Here is a 13255-nt window from a genome sequence, read left to right as displayed (position 1 = left end):
CCCCAACCAAGTAATCACAGGGTGTGGATAAATAAGTAGGAGGTACACGCCAGCGGTGGACGTGGGGATTAGCTTCCGATGGCCCACAGGCCCTGCGTTCCCATACTGTTCTGGTCCCAGAACATCCAGGAACGTGTTAGATGCTTGTGCTATTCTCAGTACCTGCAGGTAAGAGGTGCTTTAATGACTTGCTTTCCAGGAAAGTGTATTCAAGTAAGTAGCTGTTTGCAGCAGAGCTAATTGCTGAAGTGTTGAACACACTTGATGGTGTAGGCACTCCTGTCACATGTTCAGTGATCGGGACTTGACTCTCGTCGTTATTCTCTCAAATTCATTTTCTCCTGCAGAGACGATACTACCCACCTCATAATGTGGCTGTGGGAATTACACAAGTAAGTGTGAGTAAGTGGAGAGTGATCAATGTCTTTTGTTGTCACGTACAATTAGGATGATGAATACTTCTGGGCTGTCAACTACATACACATTCTACTGGAGCTGCGGGATCCGTTTGACTTCATCACACTGTAAGATCTCTTCAGGATCGTGGGAAATGGAGGGAAACCGACTCTTCCGAGTTCAGACCGAAAGGGCTGAGCTGGGGTCTTCACGGAATTCCTGCTTGCCACAGTGACACGCTCTTCCCATTTTACAGATCCATAAACTGAGTTTCAAGAATGGAAACTGTCTTCCCAAGGTTGTGGATACGGGCCAAAACTGCTCTCTGGCGACTGCACTCAAGCTGCGAATTTTCCTGTGTCCCTGTGACCACTTCTCTGCCTGTGACCCTGAGCCAGTTGTGTTATGTCTGACCTGGACCTCACAGTACCTCCATCAGAGCTCAGGGTCGTTGTGGACATGTGAGGGCAGCGAGTGCTGAGTTGGTGTCAGGGGCTGCTGGGTGTCAGTGGGGTGAAGTTTCGAATCTAACCCCAAAGTTCAAGCCTTCCACGTGATCTGGAAGGTGTTTCCATTCATTTGTGATTCACTGATTTTCACCAAAAGCCTTAAGGGTAGAGATGCATTTTATTGGCTTCCTATCCAGGGTGCCTAATTTAATGTCACACCTGCTGGCTACTCAGTGAATGCATCTGCAGAAGTGATTCCAAAGGCACCACGGGGAGTCGCCCACACTGTGCCGCCGGCCTTGGCACATCTGCAGGAAAGTCTCCGATGTCCTTCCTTTAGCCTCCCCCAAACCCCTCATAATGAAAAGTTAAGAACATATTCCCACCCTGGTATAACTTCAATATTCACTTTTGTTCTTTGGTTATGAAAGTAACTTCCTCATTTTGTATGCTGACTATATTTTTACATTTAATACCCATTTATCAGTGATAATAAAATAGGCAAACCACAGATCTTGTCTATGTACCTGGATATGGTCTAGTCCATCATAAGGTAACCTTCTGAAATGTGCACATTTTTTGAACGAACAGATTCACAGTTTTGCCTCAGCCTGCCAGACCACCTAATGCCACTCTCGAGGTCCAGCTCTGATCAAGACCCCACCTGCACAATTGCTACAGGATGGCTGGATTTGTCCCTTTTGGATTCAGTAACAATTTCAAGTTTAATTCACCTTCTGTTTTGACAATCAAAAATACTAATACCATTTGTTAATTCCTGAATGTCTCTTGGGACATAAGGAGGGTATGGTTTTATTCACTTGAATTCTAAGTATAGGATGCAGACCAGGTTTCAGGGGTAGGTAGGGGTGCGGCATTTCCGGGGTCATCACTTGGAAGAACCCACTAGGAATTTGGAACCGTGAGCCTGGAGCTTGGGCGAACAGTCTGAGCAGACGTGGTGACTTGCCATCGGCTATACGTAGAAAGGCCCCAGCTCAGGGCATGGGGTCGGAGGAGGTCTGGTGGGTGACAAGGAGGACAGGACATGGGGAGAACCTAGAGAATGTGAGGGAGACTAGGCCTTGGAAAGAAACCTCAGCAGGGAAAAGCAGGCTGTGGCAATCACAGACATGAGGAAGGAAAGAGGTCTGCCCTGTGCTCAGGGCTCAGGATCTCGGGCGATGAGCGGGAATCAGGGACATGAGGACTAAGCACAGCCTTCCAACCCTCCACTGGAAATCCGGATGGCGGGCCTGCACAGAGCCGCCTCAGGGAGGGGCACACTCTGGGAGGCCCGTGGCGGTGAGGGACAGTGCTGGTCTTGCACACACTCTGTCTTCTCCAGGGGCCACTTCAGCTCCCTGCAATGTCCCGCTGGCTCTGGGACCGAGCCTCAGTCACTCTCTCCTGTGTAAACACCTCCTTCCACTGCCCTTACATGAATCCAAAAATCCAGTCTAAGAATGTAAAATTTAAGGACGTTTTTCCCAAAAGACTATCGTGTCTACGTAACTTACAAATTTCATTAATCATTCTATTCTTTATAGATCTTATATGAGTTTGTTACTATTAAGTGATTTCCTGCCATCTTCCAAGTGCCTTTTACAGGTTCTGTGACCTCATAGTAAGTATTCAATCCAAGCTCCAGCTTCCTCGTCGGTACGGTTTGTAAGTTTATCATAAGGGTTACGTGGGGCAATGCAGGTAGAGTGTTTAGCATGCGGCCAACAGGTGGCAAATTCAATAAAGGACAGCAATGACCCCACATCTCCACTGCCCATGAGCACGGACTGTGGGAGAGAGGTGGGCACTCACGGTCCAGCCTGGGGACACCGTGTGAGCAGAAGCTTGGAGCAGATGCAGAGACCCCACTGCCCTCCATCAGAGGGCCCTGCAGGTGGGTGGGGTGGTGAAGACTGGCTCTGGCTGGGAGGCCAGGTGGAGCAGTAGAACCCTAATTTATTAGGGAACAAAAGCCGCTGATGGTGGTTCTGAGTGGGTATAACCCCTCATATGTACATCTTAAGAAACTTTTCAAAATTCATTGCCTGGATCTGTGCAGGACAGAGTAGGGCGGGGAGAAGCGGTCCCCGTGGCCCGAGGGCTTTACTGAGATGAGGCCGAAGTGATGCAGAGTGACAGGCGGGGTTTGGGGGAGAAGGAGGAAGGGGAGTCGGGATGGCTGCAGAGGTTTGAGCATTTGTATGGACAGACAGTGGGTCATATCAGTAGGAAACAGGAAATCCAGAAAGGGAAGACAGTGGAGAGAGGGGATTATGAACTCAGCTGGGCTTTGACTGTACACATGGATCGAGACACCCAGAGTGCCCTGGGGAGTGTAGGTCTGGCCCTAGAAGACACATGGGGTTCAGGGGATTTGCTGCACAGAGACACTGGCTATGATTACATTGGAGACACAAGCAGTTGGGTAGGAGATCACTGACGGAGGTAGAACTTAGGGGCATCTGAGGGGAACAAGGAGGAGCGTTGAGGAAACACGTGCTGGAGACAGAGGCTCTGAGCTCACCCCATTCCCAGCGAGGGGAGGTCCTGCTGCCATGGACTGTGACCTCGGAACAGGCTGCAGCCCAGCTGTGGGGCTGGCAGGAGGCAGTGCTCCCTTGGCAGCCCCGGTGTCTGATTCTAGCCAGTTCCAAATGTGGTCCGATGTGTTGATGGCCATGTTACTCCAAGCTCTAAAACCGATCATACTTTACGGTGCAGCCATTGTCTGCCTTGTATTGTGACATCATCTGGGAACCAGCTTCCCCGTAAGTGCTTGACAGAGGCATTGACGCCTTGTCGAGAACCCCTTGTGTGCCAGTGCTGCTGGGAGAGCAGAGAGAAGGCGAGCAGGGCCCGCCTCTGCTGGGGGCCACTGGGGCTGCAGTGGGGAGAGGGGCAAACTATCAGAAAGTGGGGACAGTGGGCCAGGTGGGCTCCAGGGTGGCGAGGGGACACAAAGTGAGAAGCCCCCTCAGGGGAGCTGTGTTTACGGACACTACCAGGCCACATGGCCCAAGAGGAGCCAGTCTCAGGACCGAGCCATGTGCCAGGAGCTGCAGAAAGCACATCCTTTCATTCCTGACATGCACCACACAGCCCTGTGCACAGACTCTCCCAGCGAGTGTGGGCCCTGGAGTGGGCTGTGTGCTCTCTGCCCTGCACAGCCAGCCGTCCGAGGTGGGTGTGCACACGGGTGGGGCACCCCTGGATCCAGAGCCATCGCGGCTGGAGCGTCCTCCCCGCTCTTCACCTCCCCAGCTGCAGCATGATCAGCCACCCCTCTGTGGGCTCCTTCTCTTCATTCTGCTAGGAGAAAGCAAGTGGCCGCCCCAGGTCACCCCGGAGCTTCCTCTAGACCCTGCCAGGGTCACCTGCCCTTCAGCAGTGCTGACACAGTGATCCCAGCATCTTTTCGTCTGGGCTGTTTTAGACACACCATAAGAAGGGGAATCTGTGTTTTGCTTTGTTTGTTTGTGTTGTTTGCCTAAGGAGACCAGTACCCCCCTCCCCTGCCCCACACACGCACCCCGAAAAGGCTACTCGATAAATGTGAAAGTAGAACGCCTTTTATTTTGGAGCTTTGTAACGAGTTTGAGTAAAGGTTTACTACCCCGTAGTCACAACAGCCCTTTTTTACAAGAGCATTCTCATTACCTGAATTTTATTGTCAAGAAATTTAAAAGAAGGAAATCGTAGATATGTAAGGAAAAAATCCATTTTTAATGTCAAGTGCTCTTTATAATCGTGATGTCAGAATTTGTAATCAAATTGTATAATCAGATAAAATTTCTGCACACCTAATTATTGCCGATGCTTATTTTAAACACTATGAGTATTCTCGGGAATCGTTTCTGCCCCCCTTGAAAGACTTTTGAGACATTAGCTCACCACAACATTCAACCACCTGCCAAGCATTTTATTAGTCTCTCTAACCGCCCAAAATAATCCTCAAGGTTCCTTTTGAATAAAATCCCAGGCATTGAATGATAGAAAATAGCCTTAAGTTGCCTGAGGAGACTCTTCAAGGCAGAACTACGGGAAAGCAGCCCAGCCAAGTGCTGGAGAAGACGGGACGGACAGGAGGCTCACTGCTGGCCGGACCCCCATGTGGGATTCTACGGCATTCAGTTTCACGCTCGGCACAGCCTGAGGGGCAGCGACCTCCGAACTTGTCGCTTGTGAAGGCGCTGGGACTCCGGAGAGTTGACGAATGGTACTAAGCCATAGAGAAATGCTTACGAGGACCCGGCTTCCAGGGACACGTCCCAGTCATCTTTCCTTGGAGGAGCAAACACTAGGGGTGAGCGTGCGCATGGTTCCAGGAGCTGCCACTGAAAAGGCTCTGGGCGTGGCGACTCTGACCTCCCCTTTCCCCAAAGACAGTCTTCTCTTGAAGAATTGGAGACCCTGAAAATGGGGCTGCCTCTGCAGGAATACAGCACATATTGTTGTCTGACTCGCAGGAAAGAACTTCGTGCAATCCTGTGGGTCCGGGTATTGCTGATGAAGATAGTAAACATATGGCATCTTGTCCTGGAGTCTGTATTTTTCTTCTTCATCTAACTGTCCAACGCCTGAGCCCACAGTTCCACTTAAAAGTGGTTTCAGATTTAGTTCCGAAGTGTGAGGTTGTAACGTTTTTAATTTGGACTTATAAAACCTTGATTAAATAGCCAACATGACTACAGCGTACATAGCACCGAGGAAGTCCTTGCTCTTGAATCAAGGAATTGTCTCCATCTGGTCTTCCCCAGAGGACTTTCACCTTCACTCCCGTGCTGGACCAGAGGGTCACCAATTCTGTCAAAATCTAACAGATGATTTGGCTTTCGTTGGAAAAGTTTGCATTTAGGTTAGACATTGGTTTGAATTTTTTAAAATAAAGGCTGATATCCCACATACTTGACTTTTCCAAGATTGTCAGAAGAGAGTGAAAACTAAAATGGAAAGCCATTTATTTGGGGCTTCTAAGGTGCAATTCTACTTAAAAGAAGGTTGTATGATTTCCGTGTTTTATCAGTTATTTTGTTTCTCAATACATCAAGTATAAATGAAGATAGACAAGAACTAAATACTACTAAGAAGCCGCTGCTTGCTTGCACCCACCCTGCCTCTGTGAAACGTACTTCTATGTATTTTATTAAATAACAGAGTCCCAGCGAAGTGCCTAGAATGGAATAAGTATAGCAAGGAGAAACGTGTAATAAGTGCTGTTGAATAAATGAATGCATGCATGGGTGGGACACCTTGGAAGTGGGTGTTATTCCCACTTCTTCCCCATTTTAGAGGGGAGAGTGAGACACAAGAAGTGAGCAGACTAGTAAGGGATTTGAGGCCAGATTGCATCTTTAACTTTAACTTTCTACCTACTTCAAGAACATACGGATGGCAACATCTGTCTTTGTTGATGTTAGCAGGTTTTAATGATAAATTTAATCATAAATTTATTTAATCATAGTCATATTGGGTTTCAAATTCATGGAGCTATGTATTCAAGAGCTGTTGAAATAAAATCTCAGTTAACCACACGTATCTGATTGTCCTCACTGCTGAAGCGAGTCATTCCTGATCCAAGCAGGGCTAAGGCATCTACTCCAATCCCACGCCACTAGCGGAATTCCTCTTTCCTTTATTCCTTCTGAGGAACTAAATACGCTGCAATTTACTTGGGAATTCTAGCTGTCTCTGATGCATCATTTATTCAATAAGTTTAATCCAGGAGAGACACACCTGAGAAGGTATCATCACACACGATTCTGGGTTCCAGGGACTAGTGGTTAGGGAAGGTCCTAGATGAAAGTGGGATCCTAGCAATATGTTCCTCCATTTTGGGGTCCTCTTCCTCAAAGCTTGAATTCCCAAAAGCAGTGATGATCCTGGGAGACTTTTCAGACCCCAAACTACTCCTTTAAGCCGTCTTTTATGCCTCGGAGGAAACCGGCAACCCAGACGGTCAACTTTAGGTTCAACGCAGCTCGAGATCTCATTTGGGTTGTTGTACCTGGTCCCCTATGTTCAAAGGGAATCAGATTAATCTCTAGCTTTGCAATGGTCCTAGTTTTTCCTAAAGCTCTTTAGGACAGTGGTTTTAAAGGTATTTATTGGTTTGTATGTTGAAACTTTGTTGAGATTTACAGTACAAAAACAAACAAATAGCATTGTAGATTATCAAAGAAGGAGAAAGAAGGTAAGAAGAAGGAAAAATTAAAGGGAAGGTGGAGGAGGAGAGGAAGGGAAGGAAGAGGAAGAAGGGGAGGGGAAGGGTAGGAGGCAGAGGGGACAAAGAGAAGGAGGAAGAGGGAAGGAGGGACAGGGAGAGGAAAAAGGGGGTGGAAGGGGGAAGGAGCGGAGGGGCATTAAGAGAAGAGGAGAAAGAGGAGGAGGGGAGAGGGAGGAAGAGGAGGGGGAGGCAAAGATGAGAAGGATGAGGAGGGGGAAAAGGAGGGAGGGAAGGGGCAGAAAGAGGGAAAGAGGGGGAGAGAGAGGAGGAGGGGGCAAGGGAAGGTCTTTTGCCTTTTGCTACAGTGGTGGATGGGGTCCAGAGCCAGTGCCCAGGAATCCTGCCCTTTTAGCACCCCGCCCCCACTGAAGTCATAGCTTCCCCCCAAGAGGTCCGTTGAAGGCCTGTGTTTCAGTTCAGTTTAAAAAGCCTCCTCTGGGTCCTGAAGTTCAGAAAAGGGACCTTCTTTGTACTCTGCAGTGGTCTTGATCCCATCAAACAAATACCATCTAATGACAAAATGTAGCAAGGAGTGCATTCTCTTCCTGCTCCCACTCTCCCAAACTCAGCAGTCTATCAACTATAAAACAAAAAACAAAACAAAACCCATCTGGGGACAGGTGTGCAGATGAAGTCCGGACTACAGGCATACATTTGTTTAGAAATCTAAGATTTTAGAAAATTCATTTCACTCTATAGTAATAATAGTGGCACAACGTTGCTAATAGTTCTAATTCAATTGGACCTGCCTTTTCATTTTCTTAATGTGCACTATTTTTTTAGTTAAAATACTTTTTACTTTATCAACTTTAACCTCTTTTTGTGTTTATAAAGACTGCTTAAAAATAACTTTCATAACCTGTTGCCAACATCCCAAAGGCACAGACTAGTTTCAAAATAACTTCACATGCATCTGACACTTTTGTTTATTTGTTTGTTTTAGATTTGATTTTTTTGAGAGAGAGAGAGAGAGAGAGAATGTGTGCAGGAGTGGGGGGGAGGAGCAGAGGGAGAGAATCTCAAGCAGACTCCCCACTGAGCATGGAGCCAGACTTGGGGCTCCAACCCAGGACCCCAAGATCAAGACCTGAGCTGAAATCAAGGGTCAGGTGCTCAAAGGACTGAGCCACCCAGGCACCCCCACATCTGATACTTTGTTAAAAGATGTGTTACCTAAAGGCAAGCAATCAAGCAGGAATTATAAACCTCTTCTTTGTTAAAACTATTTGCTTTAATATTAACTTGTGTTTGGATTAGTTAAGTTTAGAATAGTCTTTTGTTTTAGGGAATTTTTTTTTCTTTATTTGACAAAGATAGACAGCGAGAGAGGGAACACAAGCAGGGGGAAGTGGGAGAGGAAGAAGCAGGCTCATAGCAGAGGAGCCTGATGTGGGGCTCGATCCCATAACGCCGGGATCACGCCCTGAGCCGAAGGCAGACGCTTAACGACTGCGCTACCCAGGCGCCCCAAGTTTTAGGGAACTTTTTATTTGTTCAGGGTCTTAAGCTCCTTACGTGGCCCTTCAGAAGACAGCATCGACCTTTGCCGCTGTACGATGTGTCTGCCTGACACTCATTTTCTCCGAACACCATTATGCGCCGCCCTGCTCTGGACACGGTATACATGAGGAGGGCATGTCCTGTCTAGTCTGTTTTTAATTCAATAGTGGTTGAACTTGGGAAGACCAATTACTGAGTGTCTGATCTGAGCAGCTCTGTGCCTGAAGTAGGACAGAAGAGTCCTTGACGTGTGTCTCATCCATACCCTGTTCTGAACTATTAAATACCATACTTAGGTTTTCTTCCCTATCAGAGTGGAAACTCCAAATTTTCAGGAAATTATTGAAGCTTTAGTTTAGACTTAATTTTTTTTTATAGTAGTAGTAACAATATGGAGAGTGGAGAATGTTGAGAACATGGTGTGTTTCTCTTGTTGCCGTTCACTTCCTTCCTTAGCAATGCGGAATCTCTTGTACTGGAAGAGGGAGTGGGTTTCACGTGTCTTTGATTAAATGTCCAACAACACCTAAAGTGAAGGGGTCTTGCAGGGTTTTACTGTAAGGAACTTATGGTACAATTTCAGACCGTAATAGCATTTCTGGCACTGTTCGTGATGCACTAGGGATAAGGGATTTAAGCCTACTGTACCGACGTTTTAAACACTGTCCTCCTGCCGGTGTGTACCTACCTACAACACACACGTCTCACACACATAGCCGGGTAGCTGCGTCTGCAGCTCTGTGCAAAGCCACGGCTCTAGCTATGGTTTCAGTCTCACCTTTATGCCAAAGGGTCCATTTGGTCACAGGAACAAGCAGAAATTAAAACTAATAAAGTTTCCCATGTTTCTGAGTTGACAGAAAGGGCCAGCTGTGGGCTGGCCGGATGCAGACCTATGATGAGCTGAGAGCAGCAGGTCCTCCCCTGCAGCTGGGTGCAAACACAGAGACGAGAGCAACGTGTCTTTCAGCTTCTCTTCCGTCACAAGGACAGGGACAGTTTGGCAAATGAATAATCGTTACAATAAGGGCCTCACTTCACAGCCTCATTGTTTTCTGTGTGTGTGTGTGTGTGTGTGTGTATGTGTGTGTGTGTGCATGCTCCTGAGAGGAACAAGAAGGAATGCAAACACACAGTGATAAACTTTGGGTGAGGATCAGACTTCGATGGAATAAATTTGCTATCCGACCTGATTAGTGCTGAGGAAAATAGATTTAGCTCCCTGTGTCTTGCAGTCACCCGGAGAAAACACAGGCCAGAGAGCCCCAGAGGCTGCAGCCAGCAGGCAGGTGATGTGGGCTGAGCCCTGGGTCCCTCTCCCCCAGGACAGGCCGCCCTGGGGGGGCGCAGGAGGGTCCCCACCAGGGAATGAGACGGCGGGCCAGACGAAGTTGGAGAGGGAAGAAAGGAGGAGCGGCGAATCATGTTTTCTGCAGTATTTGTTTGAACTTTACGTCCCCACCCCAGCTCGTGGTGATGGTCTGCAGCTGTGGGCTGGCCGCCGGTCACAGGGTGTGACGCGTCGCCCTGGAAGAGGGCCTTGGCATTATGCTTTCCACTCGGAGTTCTTGAGCGAGAACGCGAGGCATCTGGCGGCTGGCCCCGGGCAGCAACCTGCCTCTACTGTCAGTCTCAGTCCCGTGCTTCTCAAAACAGATTCACGTCCAGCCCTGCACTCCTGGGTCTTCCCGCGATCGGAGCGCAGGCACCTGTCCCCGGCGCCCAGCGACGCTCGGAGTCCAGAACCAGGGGGGCCTGGAGGCGCCTTGTCTGGGCTCCTTCTGAAAACCGTGCCCGGCCACTAACAGGGGTGGCCGGCGCGCCCCCACTCCTGGCAGGGAAGAGGGGCAGGGGGGCGGGGAGGGAGGAAAGGGCAGAGAGGTTTGAGCTGCTTCATTTCCTTGAAACAATGGGCGCGCCCACATTGTCTATTCAGTGTGGAAGCCGGGCCGTCAAGTAAAGCAAGACAAATGTGATGTCCTGACTGATTATTCCCTACACACTAAGTCAATGAGCTTATTATCACTGCAATTACATTACTAATGTCAACAGATGCTACGTGCAGACAATGAGTTAACAATTAAGTGGGCTCTCTTCCCCAGAAAACCCTGTGCAAACTCCCTCCCTCAGAAAGCTCAGATGTTTGCCTGGACACAGTGGGGACCCAAGGACAAAGCCAGGGGGACTGGGCAGCGGGTGGCTGATTGACAGCATTGTGTGCTGCGGGACAAGGACGACACCCCTTGATGGCCAGAGTTCAGTGACATGGGTAAATGGGTCAGGCTCCAGCAATAACACAGTAAATGTGGCGACATGCATATGCTGATTATTTGTCCCTCCTGAAAACGTCACATTTAATGGCAACTTGCATCTCTGAATGCAGATGGGCTTTCTTACTTTTTTCACCCTGGAAAGAGAAGTTTTCTGACAACGGAAAATGAGTTTTCCTATCAGTTTTTGATTTGTGTTTTTGGTAAAATGGAATACTTGGCCCAAATTGCTTTGTCATCCCATCCCCAGAAGTCCTTCTGAGGACAGGTCCTCCCAACCCTCATGGCCGGCAGTTCTATCCCCCTCGCGATCAAAGACCCAGACACACTCCCGCTTGCTTCTCCCCGCTCTGAGCTCTGCACCCACAGGTCCTGCTCCAACAGGCTTGTATTTGGATCAGGACATAAAGAAAATGAGCACCCGCCGACTATCCCACAGGCAGGAGAGGTGGGAGGGCACAGTCAGACAGACTTANACACTCATTTTCTCCGAACACCATTATGCGCCGCCCTGCTCTGGACACGGTATACATGAGGAGGGCATGTCCTGTCTAGTCTGTTTTTAATTCAATAGTGGTTGAACTTGGGAAGACCAATTACTGAGTGTCTGATCTGAGCAGCTCTGTGCCTGAAGTAGGACAGAAGAGTCCTTGACGTGTGTCTCATCCATACCCTGTTCTGAACTATTAAATACCATACTTAGGTTTTCTTCCCTATCAGAGTGGAAACTCCAAATTTTCAGGAAATTATTGAAGCTTTAGTTTAGACTTAATTTTTTTTTATAGTAGTAGTAACAATATGGAGAGTGGAGAATGTTGAGAACATGGTGTGTTTCTCTTGTTGCCGTTCACTTCCTTCCTTAGCAATGCGGAATCTCTTGTACTGGAAGAGGGAGTGGGTTTCACGTGTCTTTGATTAAATGTCCAACAACACCTAAAGTGAAGGGGTCTTGCAGGGTTTTACTGTAAGGAACTTATGGTACAATTTCAGACCGTAATAGCATTTCTGGCACTGTTCGTGATGCACTAGGGATAAGGGATTTAAGCCTACTGTACCGACGTTTTAAACACTGTCCTCCTGCCGGTGTGTACCTACCTACAACACACACGTCACACACACACAGCCGGGTAGCTGCGTCTGCAGCTCTGTGCAAAGCCACGGCTCTAGCTATGGTTTCAGTCTCACCTTTATGCCAAAGGGTCCATTTGGTCACAGGAACAAGCAGAAATTAAAACTAATAAAGTTTCCCATGTTTCTGAGTTGACAGAAAGGGCCAGCTGTGGGCTGGCCGGATGCAGACCTATGATGAGCTGAGAGCAGCAGGTCCTCCCCTGCAGCTGGGTGCAAACACAGAGACGCGAGCAACGTGTCTTTCAGCTTCTCTTCCGTCACAAGGACAGGGACAGTTTGGCAAATGAATAATCGTTACAATAAGGGCCTCACTTCACAGCCTCATTGTTTTCTGTGTGTGTGTGTGTGTGTGTGTGTANGTTTGTGTTTTTGGTAAAATGGAATACTTGGCCCAAATTGCTTTGTCATTCCATCCCCAGAAGTCCTTCTGAGGACAGGTCCTCCCAACCCTCATGGCCGGCAGTTCTATCCCCCTCGCGATCAAAGACCCAGACACACTCCCGCTTGCTTCTCCCCGCTCTGAGCTCTGCACCCACAGGTCCTGCTCCAACAGGCTTGTATTTGGATCAGGACATAAAGAAAATGAGCACCCGCCGACTATCCCACAGGCAGGAGAGGTGGGAGGGCACAGTCAGACAGACTTATGGTCCTAGAATTCATTTCAAAATTTAAGAAGTGAAATATAAAGCTCAATGCAGCCTTTCCGAGAAGCACCCGGGCACAGGCCGTTCTCACATTCGCGAAGTACAGACAAATGGAATCCTGCACGCTGGCTGCTCTGGACACTGGCTCTCGGGGTCTCTTTGGCTGCTAATCAGAGGGCTTTGCTGTTGACAACAATACGGGCACAGCGATTGCTTTGATAAATATCCATTAGAGCCTCTGCGGCCAATTCTAAACGGAGGAATCGTAGTTCCAAAGTAGCCTGACAACTGCTGATAATGATTTGGGAAGCTGAGCCAAATGACAGGGTAGACGCCTGTCATCTTGTTAATGCGCAGCACAGCCTCCCCTCTGCACCCTCCCCTGCCGTGCGCGGATGTCCCCTCCTAACCCCCCGTGGACGGCGGTCCTTGGAGTCATCGGGTCCAGCAACACAGGGCCAGTTTGGAAGAATGACTTTCCTTCCAGAAAGCAGCAGCTCAACCACACAGATGAGAATCTCTCTCTATATCTATCCTTCTCCAANCCGTGGACGGCGGTCCTTGGAGTCATCGGGGCCAGCAACACAGGGCCAGTTTGGAAGAATGACTTTCCTTCCAGAAAGCAGCAGCTCAACC

The sequence above is a fragment of the Ailuropoda melanoleuca genome, chromosome 3 (genome assembly GCF_002007445.2).
Source record: "Ailuropoda melanoleuca isolate Jingjing chromosome 3, ASM200744v2, whole genome shotgun sequence".
Taxonomy (NCBI): Eukaryota; Metazoa; Chordata; class Mammalia; order Carnivora; family Ursidae; genus Ailuropoda; species Ailuropoda melanoleuca.
This window is presented reverse-complemented; position numbering follows the sequence as displayed.